We start from the raw sequence: 23,728 nt of genomic DNA, 5'->3' as shown, positions 1-23,728 counted from the left end.
CCAGCAGTGTTTAATCATTCTCTTTTCTCCTAAACCTCACCCGTATCTGCTATTTTTTGACTTTTTTATAATAGCCATTTTGACTGGTGTGAGATGGTATCTCATTGTGGCTTTTATTTGCATTTCTGTAATGATTATTAATGTTATGCATTTTTTACATGCATGTTGGCCATATATATATGTCTTTGTTTGAAAAGTGTCTGTTTGTGTGCTTTGCCTATTTATTAACAGAGTTGTTTGGTTTTTGCTTGTAAGTTTAAGTTCCTTATAGATTCCGAATATAAGACCTTTGTAGGATGCATAGTTTGCATCTGATATTTGCTGTATTGAGAAACATAGAAGCAGAAAGTGAAAGGCAGAGCGCAACAGGTTGGGGGATACAAGTATAAATTAAAGACATTTCACAGCGTATATGTATATCAAGTCATCATGTTGTACACCTTAAATATATATAGTTTTTATTTGTCAATCATACCTAAATAAAGCTGGGGAAAATTTTTTAAATAACATAGATACACTTCTATTTTATAAAACTCATCATTTCTTGGAACTCAGAATGCATTTTCACATAAGATAACTGTAATATGAAAGTGTCTCAAATCAGTAATATAACCCCAATGTACCATACTTGTGAAGTAAAACAATGTTTTCTAAATTTTGAAATACCTAGAAAAAATTACCCCAATACATCAAAATGACAATACAAAAGGCGATAGATATCTGAAATACCTTGACTGGATCATTACACACCCTATATATGTAACAAAATATTACATGTACCTCATAAATATGTACAAATATTATGTATCAATTAAAAATAAATAAATATTGAAAGTAAATAAAACAAAGAAAACACTAAGGCATTGCTAAAATCACAGATGAGTTTGAAAAATCTAACACAATAGGTAATAAGCAATCTACATATTTGTATAGTGATAAAAATGTTTAACAGTAGAACTAAATTAGATTTGATTGTTGGCATCCACAGACACATTTATAAAGCAGGCTACCTTTTACTCACTCTGTCATATATATTCCTCTATTTTTAAGTTGAACTTTTTTTCCTCTTTGTCCATTTTCTTGTACCTATTCTCTCTTGTTTAAAAGATTGTTTCTAGGAAAGATTCTGATACTATTCATTTATCATTTATTGTAAATTGATTCAATCTATTATCTCACATTTTAATTTAAGCATGTTATTTCCTGCCTTTTAATGATATTTCAAAAAAGCAATGACATCATAAGTATATTTTGCAGGCCATACAGCCGAATGTCCATTGAGTCACACTTTATCTCTTCTGTGACACACTTTTATTGTCCGGATGCTTTTAGATGAGGCAGTGTAAACCGATTAACATTAAGTTAAAAAAGACTATTTATTATTTGATTCTCCTTTCTTCACTTTGGAAATTACTTCCAAAATAAACTACAGTATGTGCAAATAAATTCTTGCTAAATTCTCTAATTTATGTCAGTGAAGAGACCCACATTGAAACATAAGTATTGTTACACAGCTAATTTCATCTACAAAACACTATTTATTTCAAAAGAAATAGGTGTGTGTGTGTGTGTTTGTGTGTGTGTGTGCTTGTGTATAAGTTTCATGCAAATTTCTTTCTTCAGGTTAATATAATGTAAACCTTAGAGTAGTTATTTCACAACTTAGCAATTTAAGCTAAACAAAAATAAGTATAGTAGAAATTAATTGCAATATAAGAAAAATTTGTCTCTCAAATATTACTATTTTATCACACTGCAAAGTGATAAAACTGATATTCTAGAATCTTGATTGCAAAGAAAAACAGCCAACAAGATGCAAATTACTAGTCAATAAGTACGTATTTTAAAAATAACAGCTATACATTCTTAAAATAATTTTGTGTTTCTGTTATTCAAATACTTCTTGAGCTATAAGAAAATGACCATATCCCAATCTTGAAATTTCAGTTTAATCAATATATGAGTTTGATTTAAAAATATAATTCTCCAAAATTTTTGTAGTGATAAAAAGAAACCATACTTGTTTCTATTGCTACTTTATCTTTTTTTGAAGGATATATGCTAAGTAAATACCATTGTATAAGACTAATGTGTTTATTTCTATGTTTTCAAAGTCTCCTAATATACATATTTTTCATCAACTTATGTCATGTTAATTATGTGTTATAAGCAATAACATTCTTAGTTTCTTTGGTAAAGATTTCTTATTTAACATCTATCATATCAGTAACCATTATATGTTACTAAACACTTGGAAGATACGTTTTTTGTGAGTACAAGTACTTCAGTTCTTTACAGTTCAAATAGTTAAGAATCCACACATTCATTTATCTTATTTTTTCTATTTTCATATTAAATAAAATATTTTAATAATAAAATATTTTTACAAATCAAAAGTATCATTTTCAGAACAAAAGTTTTTTTGTTTTTAATAATCAAAATTTGATAAGATTTTTAACTCCTATTCAAACCAGCAGTGTAAAATTTACTGAATATGAGGTGTTCAATATTCCAAAATTATGGTTCTTAGTGACTAGTCTCATGATGTAAATGAGAGATTTCACTTCTTTTTTGAAATTATCTAAAAGGTAGTAAATCATGTATTTAAAGTATGAAATAGTGACAGGGCATGGTGGCTTATGCCTGTAATCCCAGCACTTGGGGAGGCTGAGGCAGGCAGATCACTCGAGGTCAGGAGTTCGAGACCAGCCTGGCCAACATGGTTGAAACCTCACCTTTACCAAAACAAAAACAAAACAAACAAACAAACAAAATCACAAATTAGCTGGGTGTGGTGGCATGCACCTGTAGTCCCAGCTACTTGGGAGGCTGAAGTGGGAGAATAGCTTGAACCCGGGAGGTGGAGGTGGCAGTGAGTCAAGATAGTGCCACTGCACTCCAGCCTGGGTGACAGAGAGGGACCCTGTCTCAAAAAAAGAAAAAAAAAAAAAAAAAAACATTCATATATAACATATTAACCTTTAGTATCATTGTTTAAAACTTATTAATGATAAATATCATATTTTTTATTAGTAAAGTATTTCCCAGGAATTATTATGAGCTAAAAGGGTTACTACTTTTAAATATTATATAAAGTAGGTAGAGTAATAGTGCTTTTTTCACTCTTATACTATGTTAATGAATCTATGCCTCAGAAGAGAATAAATATCTCAGAAGATTATGAGTCATTTTATGGCAAGATCTGTGTTTTATTTATCTTACTGCCTTTTACACATAGTCAGAGTCATTAGATAATTTTGCATATTTAAATTCAATTGTCACGTGCTTTTCATTATTTAATTCATTAATATGTGCACAGATGGTTGTTTTCATGAGTAAACAAGTATGCCAATCCTGACAAATATCATAATAAAATTATAGCATGTGTTTTTATTTTTCTCTCAGATGTTGGGAAGAAGATATTTACATTCCATATTTTGTAGTTAGTGTGAGGCTGATCTATATAAAATATGACAAATTACATTTGTTGGAGAAATGTAATTCAAAACAGTATCATTCCTGAACTCAGAACCCTCTCCCCAAGAGTAGCAGAGAAATAAAACACTTTTATTACTGACTAATATTTATACTAGAATATAATGGGCATCCAAGGCAATCTGCTCAGATAGCAAACACAGAAAGAGATAGCACCCTTACATATAGCCAACCAGTTACAACTCATTTCATAAATGTTTCCAAGATAAGCAATAACTAGTCTTCATTAAGAGAACATGACAGCACCATTTTCACGCAGACTCGATGCCAGGTTCATCTAGTAATTATAGTGACCATCTTTGTCAGCTAACTGGCTTTATCAAGAGTATAAACAAATTTCTCTTATCTTTATAATAAAAAGGTAGTTTTGCAAGTTGGAGCAAGAAGTTCATGAAAGTTGGACTCCTATCTCCATACAGAAAATTAGACATAGGGGTGTTATCTCCCTCGATGTTTACCTTTCAAAGAGATGGTACTTAAGCTTTAGAGAAAGGCATTTCTGGGTCAACATGAAGCTGGCCGAAATTTTACAACATTTTGAAAAGGATTTACATTCATTTAAGGAAATGTGAAATTCATTTCAAAGAAAGGAAAAATACTTAAAGGTACAAGTTTTTTTAAGTATATGCTCTGAGAAAAAAGGGAGATGACAAGAAGTCAATTCCCTTATTTTCACCAGGAAGAGTTAAGCCTCCTATTTTAAACTTTTATTTGTCTTTATAACCTTAACACATACTAAATCACACACAAGAATAAGAGTAATATCATGACATGCCTTACAAAAAAAAACATGTTTCAAAATTATTACTAGAGGTTTTTGAAATTTGTACTGAGTTTTTATAAGCCATCGATTTCTATTATGTTTTGACTACAACTTTAAAACTAACATTATTCTTAGTAAAGAACCACGTCCACACATTATTTATTTATTTATTTTTAATCAGCTAATGACCTGGCAAACAACTAGTGGACTCATGGAAGTCTGAAACCATATTTTAAAATTGCCAACCTTAGTCTCAGCTACTCAGAAGACTGAGGCAGGAGAATTGCTTGAGCCCAGGAAGCAGAGGTTGCAGTGAGCCGAGATCTTGCTACTGCACTCCAGCCTGGCTGAGAGTGAGACCTTGTATCCCAAAAAAAAGAAAAAGAAGAAAAGAAAAAAAAAAAGAAAACATTGCCAACCTTTTTAATGTTTCATGGAAACCGTGTTGAAGTTGTGTTTCCTTATACATTCAGAGAAAACTTTTGTCATGCATTTTATAGATTCTAGCCAGCCAAGAAATAAAATCAATTCTGTGTTAAGAAGAAAATACTATTGAATCAATTAAAAGATATTAATAGATAATGCGTTTAAAATACAGATAGTCTGGTTAGAAATAGGGAATATTACAAGTATTGACATTGTGTGTGATGGTTAGAAAACATGGAGAATGATATATGTGCTATGAATAATTTCCTAATCATTATTAGCAAAGAGTTAATTATATTAAGTCTAGGTTGGATGAGCAGGACATGATGGCACACACATATTATTTACATTATGAAGTTATCTAGGAGAAAATATAAAATTAAAATTGTTAACTCATTCCTAGTCCAGGAAGTTGTGTTGGTATAGAGAATTGAATATGGGATGAACTACTCTAGTTTTTTTTATTCTTTATAGAATAAGACATAAGAAATTCATAGTTTTTAAATCATGAATGAATACAACTCATACATTTATAAAATAGCTAAAGCACTTATAAAATACTGTGTGCCATGACGGTGTTAAATGCTTTTCACATATTGGCCATCTCATTTATGAAAATTGAGGCAAATATTTTCAATAGAATTAGTAAATAAAATTCAATGTTACCTATCAGACTAATTTTCAGACAACTATTTTCAGTCATTAATAAGGCTGGAATTTTGCTCATTTTCAGTAAAGCAAAACATAAATTTAAATAATATACACCCATTATCTTGAGTTTCCAAAAAACATTTGACAAAGTTTTATATATATATAAAACCATATATGTGTATATGTTATAACCATATATATACAATTTAAAACCATACATATCTAACCATATATACATATATCATATATAATCATATATAGCCATATATGCATATACGTTTAATGTATATATGTATGTGTATATCATATATATGTATATAATCATACATAACCACATATGTATATATGTATAACCATATATATACATATATGTATATATATGGTTATACATATATACATATGTGGTTATACATATCGTTTTAAATTGATGTTGCGTTTTGTCAAATGTTTATTTGGAAAATGAAGGTAATTTACATATATATATTTTTTTAACGTGTATATATTATATATGTATATATAAATATAGTGTCATGCTTTTAATACCTTAACATGAATGATTAACGATAATGAAAGAAGAAAGGTATACAATCTAAAGCCCCAAATTATGAACGTCCACAATTATTTAATGTTTGTGAAGGCAAAAGTCAATGAAAGAGAAATTCCAAATAATGAAAATAAGAAACAAAATTATCAGTAGTTACAGATACCATATTTAAACATCTGGGTTGAAGATAATTGCTTTAAAAATCTCTGAGAAACAATAAAAAGACTCCATTATTTCTAAGGTGAAAAATGTTTCTTGTATAAATTTTATCATTACAAATCTGCAAACAATCAAAGTGTCTATCAGTAGGCAACGAATATAATAAAAGATTAAAAGATGATGTACATCCATTAGGAAAAATTAATTTTAGGAAAAACTTTAGGGAAATTAATTATGGAAAATTATAAATTATAGTTATGAACGTGTTATTGTGTATATTTGGAGGAGGATTTAAATGTTTGCAATGTTCTTTGATTTGAGGAGACATGTTGCATCACCAGTATTTTAATGCTCAATTTTCCAATATAAACTTGAAAAAATGTTTATTCTCCCATACTTTTTGTTATGTTTTGTCTCATTTCTTCAGATATGGTTACTAAGTAATATTCTAGTACATTTAAGTTTTTTTTTCAGATTGCTTTATTACAACACTTTACTTTTACCATAATTTATAACTCAGATAATGGTTGCCAGATAACCCAAATATGCAAGAGAAAATGGAAGTCTGGATTTCATGTCAAATATCTTGTTTTTAAAGGATATCAACTTAGTCAACTATAAAACAGTGTCTGAGTCAATACAACTTTTTCTTCAGGACGTGCTTTCTCCTCACTTGGAAAGGGGTTGTAATGGAGAATTAGGTAAGAGTCTATAATGAGCTATGTTACAGTAAGGTTAGATGTAATAAAGAGAAGTTTCTGTTTTAAGATGTACACAGAATATGAAACCAGTAACTGCATTTAAGGGTAAGAGAAAGAGGAAATTTAAGAATAGATATCACTGAAGTTTCTATATTAGGTAACGATACTAAATGAATTTAAAATATACCCTCAGATGATTAGGTACATGAAGTTAGCTTCAAAGAAAACCATGAATTAGAGAAACCAGTTTGGGCACCAATAGGATCTGAGCGGTAACGGACCAATGAGGGAAGATGAGGTCTTCCACGGAGATAATGCAGATTAGTTACTAGAAAGAATGATGGAAGGGCTGGGAAAAGGAGTTTAAAAGGATAATACAAAAGTGCCATTAAGGTGAAGTGCTCCAGGAGAGTTTGCCTTCAGTGAAACGGAAAGTATAGAACTGCAAAAGTGCACAAGAGATTTGGTAAAATATGCCATTTGAAACATTGTCAGCCAGCTTTTATCAATTGAGAAGTAAATGAGAAGGAGGCACATGTGGAAATACATAAACATTTTAGTTTGTGTTTGGTTTTAGTTTGATTTGCTTTGACTGATTTACCTTTAGATCTGGGAGATGCAGCTATTTGAATGGAAAGAGATAGCAAATAGAAACATTTTCAAAAGAAGAAAGGGGAATCCAGTTGCAGGTAAAAAGTCAAGGTAAGGAAATATATTTCGAGTTAAAATCCATCTCCCCTAGATTTACACTGTAACTCTCACAATAATTTATCTGTTCTATTTAAACCCTTACCAATAAAAACAGATCGTGTAGGTTCACTGGGAAATTTTCATTAGAGTAAAAGAAAAAAATATAGGTAATAGGTTTCTCAATGTCAACAGAAAATATAAAGGAGGTGTTTTGGAACTTTTCAACATTAATTTAACCTATCAAAGGGTATATTTTGGGCCATAGTGTTAAGTATGTCTTATCTATCATAAGGATTTTGTTAATTAGAAACATATTTCAAAATATTTATTTTTATACAGGCTTATTCAAATATCACTCCAAATGGAAAAATTGTATTTAAGTTATACACAAATAGGAAAGATTTCTGTTTTTTCTCAACACCCCCTTCCCTTTCTACTTCAATACTGCTTTACTCTTGTGAAGAATTCGTAGACTTCACTTATGCAACATCCACAATTCATTGTATTGTCTTCAATGAGAGTGATCACTATTTATGCCAAAGCTGAAGCTTATAGTTCTTTACACTGAAATACGTACTTCAATATTTCTTCTGACTTTGTTTTCTTTCATTTATATTATTATTCTGTCATTTTTATTCAGCTGGAAATAGTGACTAAAGCTGAAAACTCCTTTATCCAGCCCCTTCATCATTCTTATAGCTTATGAACACATTTTTGATATTTTAGATACATTTAAATAACTCAGTTTTGAAGATAACTCAATCCTTATTAATACTTATTGAATAAAACTTACTTAGAAAATGTTTTTGCTTTTTTAAAACATTCACAAGACACATAGTTGTGAAACAAATTTCTTTTTGTAGCATGATAGGCTTTATCAATAACAAGAAAGAGGAAATCTAATTTACCTTGACTCCAGTAATACAGTTACTTCTCTTTCAAATGACACAGTATTGTTTTTCCATTGACAGAACTGCATGTGGTTTAGATAATGTTATTGTTGTGTAGGAACTTTGCTTGTCAGGAACCTAAACATAGTGATTAACAATTGGTAATTCAGTATTGATTTAGGGGAAGTTTAGTGTTCTTCTGCCAAGCTTCACCTGATAAAATCTAATACTTTTATCGATGGCTTAGGAAACAATTTCAAAACTTATGTGTACTCTAGTTATCTAAAATTTGAGAAATTAAAAAAATAGCATTAGAATGGCAAACAGTAGTAAGAAGATTTTTTAAATAATCAATGCAGGTATCATCTTTTGTGAGAAGCCATACTGACCCACGTTTCTCAAGGAGGTGCCTCTCCTAATGGGTTAATCCAGAACGATATGTTATCTTCTATCTCTCTATTTGATAAACTTAAGACTTTATATGTCTGTGCCCCCACTTGAATGGCAGCTCCTGGAAAGTTGATAATGTGTTATAAATATCTGAATCTTCAAGAACTTATATAATATTTGAAGTTAATAAATTTATATTGAATGAATGGAATATGCTAACATTTTATATAATGTTTAGCAAGAAGCATTTATTAGTTTAAATGGAGGAAGAAATTTAATGAAGATTAGAGTTGAAGGCATGTATGATTTTTATTAAGTTATTAGAGAACTTGAGTTCAGGAAAAAGCAGAGCAGTAGGTATATGTATTTGAATTTTCAGAGCTATAAGCCTCTAGAATGTGAGGACACATTATGCACTCATGTATATAACAAGTAATTTCTTAGGCACTTGCTATATACCAGACTTTATCCTAAATAGCAGGGGACAATGTACAGAACAGAGATATCCTGCCATTCCAATACTCACATTCAAATAGATAGGAAAGACCATCACAATTTAAAAAAATAAACGGAGTCTATCACTGATGGGCATTTGGGTTGGTTCTAAGTCTTTGCTATTGTTAATAGTGCTGCAATAAACATATGTGTGCATGTGTCCTTATAGTAGAATGATTTGTAATCTTTGGGTATATATCCAGTAATGGGATTGCTGGGTCAAATGGTATTTCTGGTTCAAGATCCCTGTGGAATCGCCACACTGCCTTCCACAATGGTTGAACTACTGTATACTCCCACCAACAGTGTAAAAGCGTTTCTATTTTTCCATATCCTCTCCAGCAACTGTTGTTTCCTGACTTTTCATACACCATGGAATACTATGCAGCCATAAAAAGGATGAGCTCATGTCCTTCACAGGGACATGGATAAAGTTGGAAACCATCGTTCTTAGCAAACTAACACAGGAACAGAAAACCAAACACCACATGTTCTCACTCATAAGTCAGAGTTAAACAATGAGAATGCGTGGACACAGGGAGGGGAACATCACACACTGGAGCCTGTTGGGTGGCGTGGACCTAGGGGAGGGATAGCATTAGGAGAAATACCTAATGTAGATGACAGGTTGATGGGTGCAACAAACCACTATGGCACGTGTATACCTACGTAACAAACCTGCATGTTCTGCACATGTATCCTAGAACTTAAAGTATAATAATTATTTTTTAAAAAGTAAACGGATATGCCAAAAAATGGGAGAAACTCAAAAAGAAATTGGTGAAATTTTAGATTGAGTAGTCAGCATGTCCTCTACATCAGTGACAACTAGCAGAAATATAAGTCAATGTAACAAGTTGTACAAATATCTTAGAGGAGAACATTCCAAGAGAGGAAAAAAGCAAATACAAAAGACCTGAGGTAGGAGTATACTTCACATATTTAAAGAGTAAGGAGGTTAAAGCAGATAGCACACAGTGACCTAAGCAAAAGTAGAAGGACATCAGGTTTGAGACAACAGGTTCTACTGTAGACGACATCTTAGATGCTCTGTGAGCATTGGGGTTTAATGTCAAGTGTATTGTGAGTTCAAAAAGAGTTATGAGCAAGGTTTGATATGATCTGCCTTATGATTTTCAAAGATCTTTAGTTTTGTGGAAAATAGGCTTTTCCAAAAGTTTTGTGGAAAATAGGCTTTTCCAAAACTCTGGCAATGTGTTTGCCAGAGTTCAGGTGGCTGGATGTAAATGGTAAAGGTGAAGGTGACGAGAAACAGCCAGATTCCATATGTATTATGTTAGTTCAGCTGAATCAAAGTGCAAATTCATTGGATAAGGACATGAATAAGGTAAATAAGCGATGACTCCATATGTTTTGACTGGAGTAACTAGATAAGTTTTGATAAGTATTATTCTTGTTCCCTTATTGGTGTCATGTTGATCTCCCAAAGAAAGAATGTTATGAACATAGAGCTGAAGATAAGATTTATTTAGCTTAATAAATGACAAAAATGTTTATTTTAACTTCTTACTAAAAGTTTTAGCTCTAGAAAGGAATTATCTTATTAAACTTCTGTGGTGAATTATGTAATAAGTCTGAATTCAAAATCTTGGCAGCTTTTAGTAGTGCAAATTATTTAAAGAGAAATCCAGATTCCATATGTATTATGTTGGAAGAGTTGAATCAAGATGCTAGTTAATTGGATAAGAATATGGATAGTATTCATATTTATGCATCCAAACTTTTATAATGCATTAAGCCCAATAGTTTTTATCTCTGATTTTGTTTCCAAAAAATTTAACATAACACTTATATTTTTAACTTAGATCTTAAAAGTCTTAGAAGAAAAGAATTGTGTAAATGAAATACAGATGTTTACTGATAGCCCTGTTAAATATGTAATTAAGTCTATTATTTCTCATAATATTGGTTATCTGATATTTATATTAAAACTACCATCGTGTCCTATTCAATATATCCTACTCTCAAAGACAGTTTATTAAATTAAAGATAATTGTAAACTATTCTCAATCTAGTTGCCAAAAAAACAGAAATAAAATTTTAAAAAATTAAAGGTATAGAAAATATTATAGTCAAGCAAATTTTGAAGAACAAAGCTGAAGGACTTACGTTGCTAGACTTAAAGACTGATTCCAAAGTTACATTAAATGGCTGGGCGTGTTGGATCACACCTGTAATCTTAGCACTTTGGGAGGTCGAGAAGGGCAGATTGTGTGAGCTCAGGAGTTCGAGACTAGCCTGGCCAACATGGTGAAACCCCGTCTCTACTGAAATACAAAAAATCAGCCAGGTGTGGTGGCAGGCACCTGTAATCCCAGCTGCTCAGGAGGCTGAGGCATGAGAATTGCTTGAAACCAGGAGGCCAGGTTGAAGTGAGCTGAGATCCTGCCACTGCACTCCAGCCTGGGCAACAAAGCAAAACTCTGTCTCAAAACAAAACAAAACAACAACAACAACAAAAAAAACAGTCACATGAATTTAGAGACTGTAAGACTGGCACAAGAAAAGATAAAGGACCAGAGTGCGGAGGGAAGGGTGGGTTGGCATGAAAGACAGAGAGCCTAGAAACAGATCCAAATTACAACATGGCCGGGCGTGGTGGTTCATGCCTGTAATCCCAGCACTTTGGGAGGCCAAGGCGGGTGAATTATGAGGTCAGGAATTCAAGAGCAGCCTAGCCAACATAGTGAAATCCTGTCTCTACTAAAAATACAAAAATTAGCCGCGTGTGGTGGCAGCTACTCTTGGAGGCTGAGATGGGAGAATCACTTGAACCTGGGAGGCAGAGGTTGCAGTGAGCCGAGACCACATCATTACACTCCAGCTGGGAGACAGAGTGAGACTCAGTCTCAAAAAACAAACAAAAATACATTATATATATACCATTATATATATTTATTATATATGCCATTATATATAGTATATATATGTACATAATGGTGTGTATATATGGTATATATACTATATATAATGGTATATATAATGGTGTATATATATAAAATGGTATATACATATATAATGGTATATATACATATATGGTATATATACATATGTAATGGTATATATAGTATACATATGGTGTATATATATACATATATGGTATATATACATATATAATGGTATATGTATTATATATGGTATATATACTATATATAATGGCATATATATATTGTGTGTATATATATAAAATGGTGTGTTTATATATATAATGGTATCAAACTAAAACTAAACACAAACTAAAATGTTTGTGTATTTCCAAGTGTGCCTCCTTCCCATTTACTTCTCAACTGATAAAATCTGGCTGACAATGTTTCAAATGGCATATTTTACCAAATCTCTTGTGCACTTTTACAGTTCTGTACTTTGTATAGTTTGATTTGCTTTGACTGATTTACCTTTAGACCTGGGAGATGCAGCTATTTGAATGGAAAGAGATAGCAAATAGAAACATTTTCAAAAGAAGAAAGGGGAATCCAGTTGCAGGTGAAAAGTCAAGGTAAGGAGGCCGGGCGCGGTGGCTCACGCTTGTAATCCCAGCACTTTGGGAGGCCGAGGCGGGCGGATCACGATGTCAGGAGATCGAGACCACAGTGAAACCCCGTCTCTACTAATAATACAAAAAATTAGCCGGGCGTGGTGGCGGGCGCCTGTAGTCCCAGCTACTCGGAGAGGCTGAGGCAGGAGAATGGCGTGAACCCGGGAGGCAGAGCTTGCAGTGAGCCGAGATTGCGCCACTGCACTCCAGCCTGGGCGACAGAGCGAGACTCCGTCTCAAAAAAAAAAAAAAAAAAAAAAAAGTCAAGGTAAGGAAATATATTTCGAGTTAAAATCCATCCCCCCTAGATTTACACTGTAACTCTCACAATAATTTATCTGTTCTATTTAAACCCTTACCAATAAAAACAGATCGTGTGGGTTCACTGGGAAATTTTCATTAGATTAAAAGAAAAAAATATAGGTAATAGGTTTCTCAATGTCAACAGAAAATATAAAGGAGGTGTTTTGGAACTTTTCACCATTAATTTAGCCTATCAAAGGATATATTTGGGGCCATAGTGTTAAGTATGTCTTATCTATTATAAGGATTTCATTAATTAGAAACATATTTCAAAATATTTATTTTTATACAGGCTTATTCAAATATCACTCCAAATGGAAAAACTGTATTTAAGTTATACACAAATAGGAAAGGTTTCTGTTTTTTCTCAACACCCCCTTCCCTTTCTACTTCAATACTGCTTTACTCTTGTGAAGAATTCGTAGACTTCAGTTATGCAACCTGAATGAGTTTTGCTGTTCCTAGTCAATGTTCTATAAAGTAGGTGTTCTTATGAACTTAATTTTTACAAAATAATGTTAACTTTAACAACTTGTAATGAACAATATATTTAATATTTAAATTGGAAATCAAATGAAATATTTAATTTTTAACAAAATACAGGAGAAAAAACATAGTTTTATTTTTAAAACTCAAATATGAAACCGCAGTCTGCTCTGTGGACATAAAGCAACTGTTGGAAATAAAACATATTTAAAAACTAAGATGCTTCAGAAAATGGGGTTGTATTATTATTACAAAAATTATTTTTATATTAATGTTGCTTTAATAGTTTGCTTTTTGTTTAAGACATGTTATGAAGTTTCCAAGATTATTACTAAAATACATAGAAAACATCTATCACCAAATTATAAGTTGTCTTTAAATTAAGTAGGAATTTCTATAGGTGGCTATGAAACTTATTCTCTTAAAAGTGGATATATGGTGAAATAAATAAGAAATACGTTTTTCTGCTAAAAATATAATATGATATTCAGAAAACAATTACACTTAACCAAGATTCCAAACCCCAGTACTAAGGCATGATATTGTTGTGCCAAATAATTCATTTCCATCTGTTTTTCCAAATCACTAGTTACTAATTATTTCTAAAATTAAGCAATTTCCCTAGTTTTTAAATAAATTTACTGGTAAATATCCTTTAAATTGCTTAATATTATATAGTCCATTTTTGTTCAAAGTCATCATTTACTTCCAGTTCCTTTTGTAACACCAGACAGTAACAATTATCAGAAATTGTGGGTACTAGTTTAATAAATAAGAGATTCTGTAGAATTTTCAAAGATCTTACTTTCATGAGTAAGATACTTTCCTAAAGGTATATTTTATCTAAGCTTATAGCCACTTTTATTGGGTTCATTTTATTTAGATAGAATTAAGGAATGGTTTCTGTGAAAATAGCAAGTATTTTCTTCTGAGTTTAGGCTTTCATCAATTTATAGGAGGGGTTCATTCCCAAAACTGTTATACTCCTAATGTATACCTGAAATCCTAGAGATGAGAAAGTGTCTATTACAACACCAAAGTAGTATTAAAAGCAGAATCTTAATTGACTCATGTATTAGTCAATTTTCATGCTGCTGATAAAGACATACCCGAAACTGAGTAATTTTTAAAGAGAAACAGGTTTAATGGACTCACAGCTCCACATGGCAGGGCAGGTCTCACAATCATGGTGGAAGGCAAACGAAGAACAAAGGCACGTCTTACATGGCAGAAGACAAAGAGACATGAGAGAACTTGTGTAGGAAAACTCCCCTTTATAAAATCATTAGATCTCATGAGACTTATTCACTGTCAAAAAAAAGCAGTATGATGACCCCATGATTCAATTATCTCCCACTGGGTCCCTCCCACAACACGTAGGAATTATGGGAGCTACAGTTTGAGATGAAATTTGGATGGGGACACAGCCAAACCACATCAACTAATAATAAGCCTCAATTTCTGACTTGCCTGCTAGAAAACTCAGAATTCAATTCAGTGCTTAAATGCAATAACAAATTCAGCCAGATGTGCTGCACATCTAAATCTTCTCCTTGTTCATAACATTTGAATATCTATATTTTCTTTTAATTACAGTCTTCCTATTTCAAAAATTTTTAATAATGAAAGATATCTAAACTTGAGAATTGGTAAGATATAAGCCACATTATAATAATCTAGAGTGATAACTTTTTAATAAGAGTATTATTTTGCTTCCAATTGTAAAAGTATCTCAGGTTCTTTTAGTCTCTCCTTGTCAAATAACAATAAGCAATGTTTTGACCTACTAAGTCCTCTATGTTGATTTAGTTAGAGACTAATAATTCTGCATAGTTTAATATAACAAATAAATCATTAATATTCCAAAAGACTAATGGAGTCTCTGGCTTCTATCCCATGATATAGAGAGCTATACACAGTGTCTTTCCTACCAACAACAACAAAAACTTTACTAACTTCAAATGCATGCCTTTTTTCAAATGCATTGAAACACTGTATTCATAAAGCAAGTAATGGCCCCAAAATCTAAGGGAGAGACAGTACGTTTCAGGCAAAAGGAGACATGAGCATGTACTTACTTGGAAAGATTCAACTAGATACTGATAGGATTAGTTTAGCTAGAATAGCTCAAAAATTGGGGAAGGCTGAGTGTGGGCCAGAAGAATAATGTGAACCATTGTTAAGGCTTTTCCTGCAGAAACCCCACCAGACACTCACAGGAAGTATCTTAAAGACCCTTAAATGTCCATAATGGTGCAGAAATGAGTAGGGAAACAGCAGTTATGCAATAGGGCAAGAAACACTGCCCAAATTTTTCTCTACCACCTTCGCTATGAAACAAAAACTTTAATTTCCAATGGTCCATGCAGTAGCACTACTAACCTTAGGACATTGTTAAACTCCTATTGTAACTAGTAGAAGGAATTGGGAAGGGGCTAAAGATCTATTCTTAGAAGAGGAGCAGTATTACACACAACCCATAGCTACAACCAGGAAAGGGGCAGAGAAGGCCATACCACCAAGACCCAGGTACATGATACTGGTCTAAAACTAAGCCAGAAAAAAACAATCAAACATATCTACCTCCTACTTCTCTAACATCTTCCACTACCAAACTAAGAGGCTTCAAATAAATAACAACAAAAATTGCTGAGAGAGACATAAGAGAGGAACAAGAGTATGCAAGGACTGAATCTGAGGCACAAAGGAAAAACATGTAACTCAAAATCCAACAGAAATTGACCTGGTAAGCTTTACTCCACCTGAGGCAAGAAGTAGCTTTACAGGAATTTGAAAATGTTGTTGCATTCTGGGTAAATAGCAACAGTAAATTTTAAATTTAGAGCAACTCTTAACCAGATTTACATTAACCCCCACATCAAAATTCTAAACAAAGAAAAAAAATGCCCTCATCTCCAGGCATAAAACCTATTTACTGCAGTCTCTACTCTTCTACATAGTACATCTGGATTTAAACAAAATATTGAGGCATGTGAAAGACAAGCAAAATCACAATCCCAACAGATTAAAGAAAACATCAGAATAGATTCAGATTTAACACAAAAGTTGATATTATGTAACAGATAATGTAAAACAAATATAGTTAGTATATTAAAGTTTCTAACAAAAAACATATGCAGCATCCAATATCTGATAGGCAAATTCAGCAGAGATATAGAATGTATAAGAAGAAATCAAATGGAAATATTAGAAATAAAAAAACAGTAAAGAGATGAAAAATGTCTTTGGTAGGATTATCAGTAGAATAGATACAACCATGGAAAGAATAAGTGAATTTGAAGGTAGATTAATAGAAATTACCCAAAATGAAACATAAAGAGTAAAAAAGAGAAAATTTTAAAAAGAACAAACATCTAAGGGCTATGAAACAATATCAAACCACCAATTGTGAGTGTAATATAAATCCCAGATGGGTAAAAGAAAGTAATTAAACCGCTGAAAGACAACAAACCAGAGATCTATGAAACTAGAACAATAAACTTGATATATACCTCCCTCAATCCCCCCAAAAGGAAACACATGCACACAGACACACACAAACTTACCTAAGTACATTACATGTCATATTTTTACTGCTGAAAATCAACCACAGGAGAAAATCTTGAAAACAGGCAGAGAACGAAGACACAACACCATCCTATAACAAAGATCATATTTCCAGCAGTCTTATCAAAAACCATGCATGCAGGAAGTCAATGTAATGATATCATTAAACTGCTGAAAGAAAAGCATTATTATAACCAGCAAAGTGTCCTTCAAAAGAAGTAGAAATTAAGTTTTCCTTACACAAAAACGGATTCATATGTTGCCAGACATAATCTATAAAAAATATTACAGGAAGTTATTCAGAAAGAAGGAATATTGTATGTCAATAGCTTTGGAAATAGAATAGATGTAGATAAAACACTTTTTTCTTATTTTGAATTGCTCTAATGATAACGGACTGTTTAAAGCAAAAACGTAGCAATGTTTGTGTGCTTCTATCATCTGCATAAGTGAAAAGTATGAAAACAATGGCATAAAAATAGGAGAAAATACTGGGAATTTTAGATAATAAGGTCATTACACTGCAAATAAAGTGATTTAATATTATTTCAAAGTAGACTCATCTAAAATTCATACACTAAACTCTAGGGAAACCATTTTTAAAGTCAAAAGAATTGTTATATAAAATAAATAAGAGATACAACTTAATAATAAAATATTCTTAAATCCAGAGAAGGCAGAAAAAAATCAATAAAAGGAACAAAGAACACATAGAAAATAGCAAAGATAATAGTTTTTAGTTCACTATATTAATAACCTCTTTAAATGTGAATGATCCAAAAGACTAATGGAAATCATTATTTAATCCTAAAGGGCAGATTACTTCTAATATTATATTTACCACTAATCCTAGATAATGAAATATTGATTTAAGTTAGTTCAAGATTCCTTGACCTGAAATGAGGTAGGTCCAACCCCAATCTGAGAGGGTGAATAATGACTGAGCAAAATTACTGCTGTTAACATCAGTTCCCTTGACTGAGTTCTTACTAATCATATATGACAGAATATCTGCTGGAAGGAGTTTCCCATGACAAAAACAAAAGCCAAAATCATTTTACTTTTTCTCTCTTCTTGCCTAGAATATCGATGGGTGGCATACTGCTGGATTAGATGAGCCACATTATTTGATTTGTGTTATTTATCTAGAAAAGCACCTATAGTTGGGTCCTTACTGAGTTGCCCCTTTATAGAAGGGACATGGTAGGAGATTTACAACAACTTTGTCATAAGCCTTAGTGGAGAACTGCTGGTTTGCTAATATGATGAAAATGATAACATACTGGATTTTAGAAAAAAACATACTCTTTTGGATATTATACTAAGGGTATTTTATACCCAATTTCTTCAAATTTCTACAACTTTCTGAATGTGCAAATGAGAAGACTGAAGGTCAGAGAAGTTATATAACTTCCTTGAGGAAACACAAATAGTAAATTAGAAGCTTCCTCCCTCCAGCCCTTTCCATCATATTTGTTTCTTGAATTAACAATTGCTGGTTAATAAAATAATGACATTTTAAAAAATAATATTTGAGTGAGAATGATGGAAAAAGAAGACAAGAAGCCTGTTTTTTGTTTTAGTTTTAAACATACGTATGTATCTAAGCAAGTTTGTCTTTATTGGCTCATTGACTCACTCTAGAGTGCAAAGTTTGGAAGAAAAATCCTACAGCATTTAAGTGATGTTGCCTGGGTTGTCTACTATGTTCATTTTATTTAAGACTTCAGTTTGTTTTGGGATTCCTGATGGAAAATTTGTGGATTTCAAACCGTTTAATTACTTTCTCTCAAGTGCTACATTGCAAGGATTAGATTTTTCTTAAAAACTATTATTCCATTTTTCTGAAAGGTTTAGAAACCTGAAGTACAGTGATAGTTTGTGTAGTTAAAAAAAAAATCAAGCAATTTGCATTCATGCAGAACTTTGACTTTCAGCTCTGCCACTTACTACCTTTTTAACTTTAGGATTATTAAATAACCTCTGTTGAAGAATGGCATCTGTGCCATTTTAATAATTTACAACCTATTTTAATTCTCCTTATCCCTCCAAAGTAGTTAAACCAAAGTAAGTAATTTTAAACATTGGACACTTAAAAAGTGGAAAATGCCTGTTAATCAAGATAATAGACTCAAAGGAAAAAAAATAGAAAAGACCAGAATATCCAGACTTTTTTTTCTTATTCTACTGCCTTAATCCCAGGTCAGAAAACTCCTATGAGTGTATAAATTTGCATTCCTTTGGGAAGGATAGTTCTCAAAATAGTTGTAGTTGATGATTTCTTTTAGATTTAATTCAGTAGCTAGGATTTGTATCATTTAATTCATGAAAAGTATTTATATCAAGATTATTTAAATTTATATACAGAATTACCTGTATGCAACTGAAACTGTCTTCGTGATTTTCCAAATCCTGTGATCAGACGCTCACAAACATAACTTCATGTTATGTTTCTAGGTCCAAATTCTGTGCTCTGGATTCACGATGACTGAGTAAATCCATCTGAAGCATGTCTTTCCCATGGAGAATAACAAAAACGGAGTAGATATTCACAGTTTTTTTATTTTATTTTACTATTATTATACTTTAAGTTTTAGGGTACATGTGCACAATGTGCAGGTTAGTTATATATGTATCCATGTGCCATGTTGGTGTGCTGCACCCATTAACTTGTCATTTAGCATTAGGTATATCTCCTAATGCTATCCCTCCCCCCTCCTCCTACCCAACAACAGGCCCCAGAGTGCTTTGTTCCCCTTCCTGTGTCCATGTGTTCTCATTGTTCAATTCCCACCTATGAGTGAGAACATGTGGTGTTTGATTTTTTGTCCTTGCGATAGTTTACTGAGAATGATGATTTCCAGTTTCATCCATGTCCCTACAAAGGACATGAACTCATCATTTGTTATGGCTGCATAGTATTCCATGGTGTATATATGCCACATTTTCTTAATCCAGTCTATCATTGTTGGACATTTTGGTTGGTTCCAAGTCTTTGCTATTGTGAATAGTGCCGCAATAAACACACGTGTGCATGTGTCTTTATAGCAGCATGATTTATAGTCCTTTGGGTATATACCCAGTAATGGGATGGCTGGGTCAAATGGTATTTCTAGCTCTAGATCCCTGAGGAATCACCACACTGACTTCCACAATGGTTGAACTAGTTTACAGTCCCACCAACAGTGTAAAAGTGTTCCTATTTCTCCACATCCTCTCCAGCACCTGTTGTTTCCTGACTTTTTAATGATTGCCATTCTAACTGGTGTGAGATGGTATCTCACTGTGGTTTTGATTTGCATTTCTCTGATGGCCAGTGATGATGAGCATTTTTTCATGTGTTTTTTGGCTGCATAAATGTCTTCTTCTGAGAAGTGTCTGTTCATGTCCTTTGCCCACTTTTTGATGGGGTTGTTTGTTTTTTTCTTGTAAATTTGTTTGAGTTCATTGTAGATTATGGATATTAGCCCTTTGTCAGTGGTTCTCCCAGCATGCAGCTGGAGATCTGAGAACGGGCAGACTGCCTCCTCAAGTGGGTCCCTGACCCCTGACCCCTGAGCAGCCTAACTGGGAGGCACCCTCCAGTAGGGGCAGACTGACACCTCACACGGCCGTGTACTCCTCTGAGACAAAACTTCCAGAGGAATGATCAGACAGCAGCATTCACGGTTCATGAAAATCCGCTCTTCTGCAGCCACGGCTGCTGATACCCAGGCAAACAGGGTCTGCAGTGGACCTCTAGCAAACTCCAACAGACCTGCAGCTGAGAGTCCTGTCTGTTAGAAGGAAAACTAACAAACAGAAAGGACATCCACACCAAAAACCCATCTGTACATCACCATCATCAATGACCAAAAGTAGATAAAACCACAAAGATAGGGAAAAAACAGAGCAGAGAGACTGGAAACTCTAAAAAGCACAGTGCCTCTCCTCCTCCAAAGGAACACAGTTCCTCAGCAGCAACAGAACAAAGTTGGACGGAGAATGACTTTGATGAGTTGAGAGAAGAAGGCTTCAGACGATCAAACTACTCTGAGCTACAGGAGGAAATTCAAACCAACGGCAAAGAAGTTAAAAACTTTGAAAAAAATTTAGAAGAATGTATAATTAGAATAACCAATACAGAGAAGTGCTTAAAGGAGCTGATGGAGCTGAAAGCCAAGGCTTGAGAACTACTTGAAGACTGCAGAAGCCTCAGGAGCTGAGGTGATCAACTGGAAGAAAGGGTATCGCTGATGGAAGATGAAATGAATGAAATGAAGCGAGAAGGGAAGTTTAGAGAAAAAAGGATAAAAAGAAATGAATGAAGCCTCCAAGAAATATGGGACTATGTGAAAAGACCAAGTCTACGTCTGATTGGTGTACCTGAAAGTGACGGGGAGAATGGAACCAAGTTGGAAAACACTCTGCAGAATATTATCTAGGAGAACTTCCCCAATCTAGCAAGGCAGGCCAACATTCAGATTCAGGAAATACAGAGGACGCCACAAAGATACTCCTCGAGAAGGGCAACTCCAAGACACATAATTGTCAGATTCACCAAAGTTGAAATGAAGGAAAAAATGTTAAGGACAGCCAGAGAGAAAAGTCGGGTTACCCACAAAGGGAAGCCCATCAGACTAAAAGCAGATCTCTCAGCAGAAACTCTACAAGCCAGAAGAGAGTGGGGGCCAATATTCAACATTTTTAAAGAAAAGAATTTTCAACCCAGAATTTCACATCCAGCCAAACTAAGCTTCATAAGTGAAGGAGAAATAAAATCCTTTACAGACAAGCAAATGCTGAGAGATTTTGTCACCACCAGGCCTGCCCTAAAAGAGCTTCTGAAGGAAGCACTAAACGTGGAAAGGAACAACAGTACCAGCCACTGCAAAATCATGCCAAATTGTAAAGACCATAGAGGCTAGGAAGAAACTGCATCGACTAATGAGCAAGATATTCACACTTTAAAGAGATCGTTGGAACGAACACTGGAATTCAACAGAGTGGTGATGGGACACACTGAGGGTGAAGGAAGGGGAAAGCAGGGCTGCCAGCTCAGGGTTGCTGGGAGCCAAAAGCTGCCCCTGGACCCAGAGAAGGGGAAAGTGCCCCTTTCATAGAGCCAAGGAGAGGCTGCTGGAGCTCCACATACCTGCCAGTAACCTTTATAATCCTGAATGCAAGAGACCTCCCAGATCCCCACAGGCCTCTAGACTGGCATAGGGAGCTACCTAGAGATTGTGCAGAGGCTCTGCTCAAACTCTCATGGAGTACCACAGGCTTCCAAGTGCTGGGTAGCTGCAGCACAAAGCCATACCTGGACCCCATGCCTGAAGGCTCTGCCTCCTGCCCTGAGGCTGCTGCTGCTGCTGCCAGCTACTGGGTCAGGGATAGGAGAGGCTTGGCGCTCTCACATGCCCTAAGTACCACTCCACTACTGCATGCTGCTGCGGGAGCAAAGCACATTCAGACCATGCACCCCACACTGTCTGAAATACCCCAAAGCTGCCTGCATGATCATTCCCATGTAGACCGGCCTGCCCTTCCTCCTGGCAGCACTGCAACACAGTGGCCATTGTCCTGCCTGAATGTTTGATTGGTGTCCTGGGACCAGCCTCCCATCCTCATCACAGCCAACACTTGAGTCCAAGGATCTCAAGGACAATTTCTCTGGCCTGGTCCTATCCTCCCGAGAGACATGACTAGCTGGATTTCCTCTGCCGACTAAGAATCCCTAAGCCTAGCTGGGAAGGTGATTGCATCCACCTTTAAACACGGGGCTTGCAACTTAGCTCGCACCTGACCAATTAGGTAGTAAAGAGAGCTCACTAAAATGTTTGGCTAAAACAGGAGGTAAAGAAATAGCCAATCATCTATCACCTGAGAGCACAGTGGGAGGGACAATCATCGGGATATAAAGCCAGGAATTCCAGCTGACAGTGGCTACCCTCTTTGGGTCCCCTTCCTTTGTATGCGAGCTCTGTTTTCACTCTATTAAATCTTGCAGCTGCACACTCTTCTGCACACTCTTCTGGTCTCTGTTCGTTGGGGCTCGAGCTGATCTTTTGCTCACCATCCACCACTGCTGTTTGCCACCATCGCAGACCCACCGCTGACTTCCACCCCTCTGGATACGGCAGGGTGTCTGCTGTGCTCCTGATCCAGCAAGGCGCCCATTGCCGCTCTGGATAGGGCTAAAGGCTTGCCATTGTTCTTGCACAGCTAAGTGCCTGGGTTCATCCTAAGCAAGCTGAACACTAGTTGCTGGATTCCACGGTTCTCTTCCATGACCCATGGCTTCTAATAGAGCTATAACACACACTGCATGGCCCAAGATTCCATTCCTTGGAATCCATGAGGCCAAGAACCCCAGGACAGAGAACAGGAGCCTCCCCGCCATGTTGGTAGCGGCAGGCCACCATCTTGGGAGCTCTGGGAGCAAGGACCTCCGGTAACACTCCTAGGACTTGAGCATGCCTTCTGGGGCATAGGGATGAGATTTGTGATCTGATCTTGAGTGAAGAAAGAGCCCCCATGGTCAAAACCAAGAGAAGAATGTGGCATAGGCTGGGCACGGTGGCTCACGCCTGTAATCCCAACACTTTGGGAGGCCAAGGCGTGCGGATTACC

This window comes from Hylobates moloch, unplaced genomic scaffold (assembly GCF_009828535.3).
Source record: "Hylobates moloch isolate HMO894 unplaced genomic scaffold, HMol_V3 SCAFFOLD_2, whole genome shotgun sequence".
NCBI lineage: Eukaryota > Metazoa > Chordata > Mammalia > Primates > Hylobatidae > Hylobates > Hylobates moloch.
Note: the sequence above shows the minus strand (reverse complement) of the source record.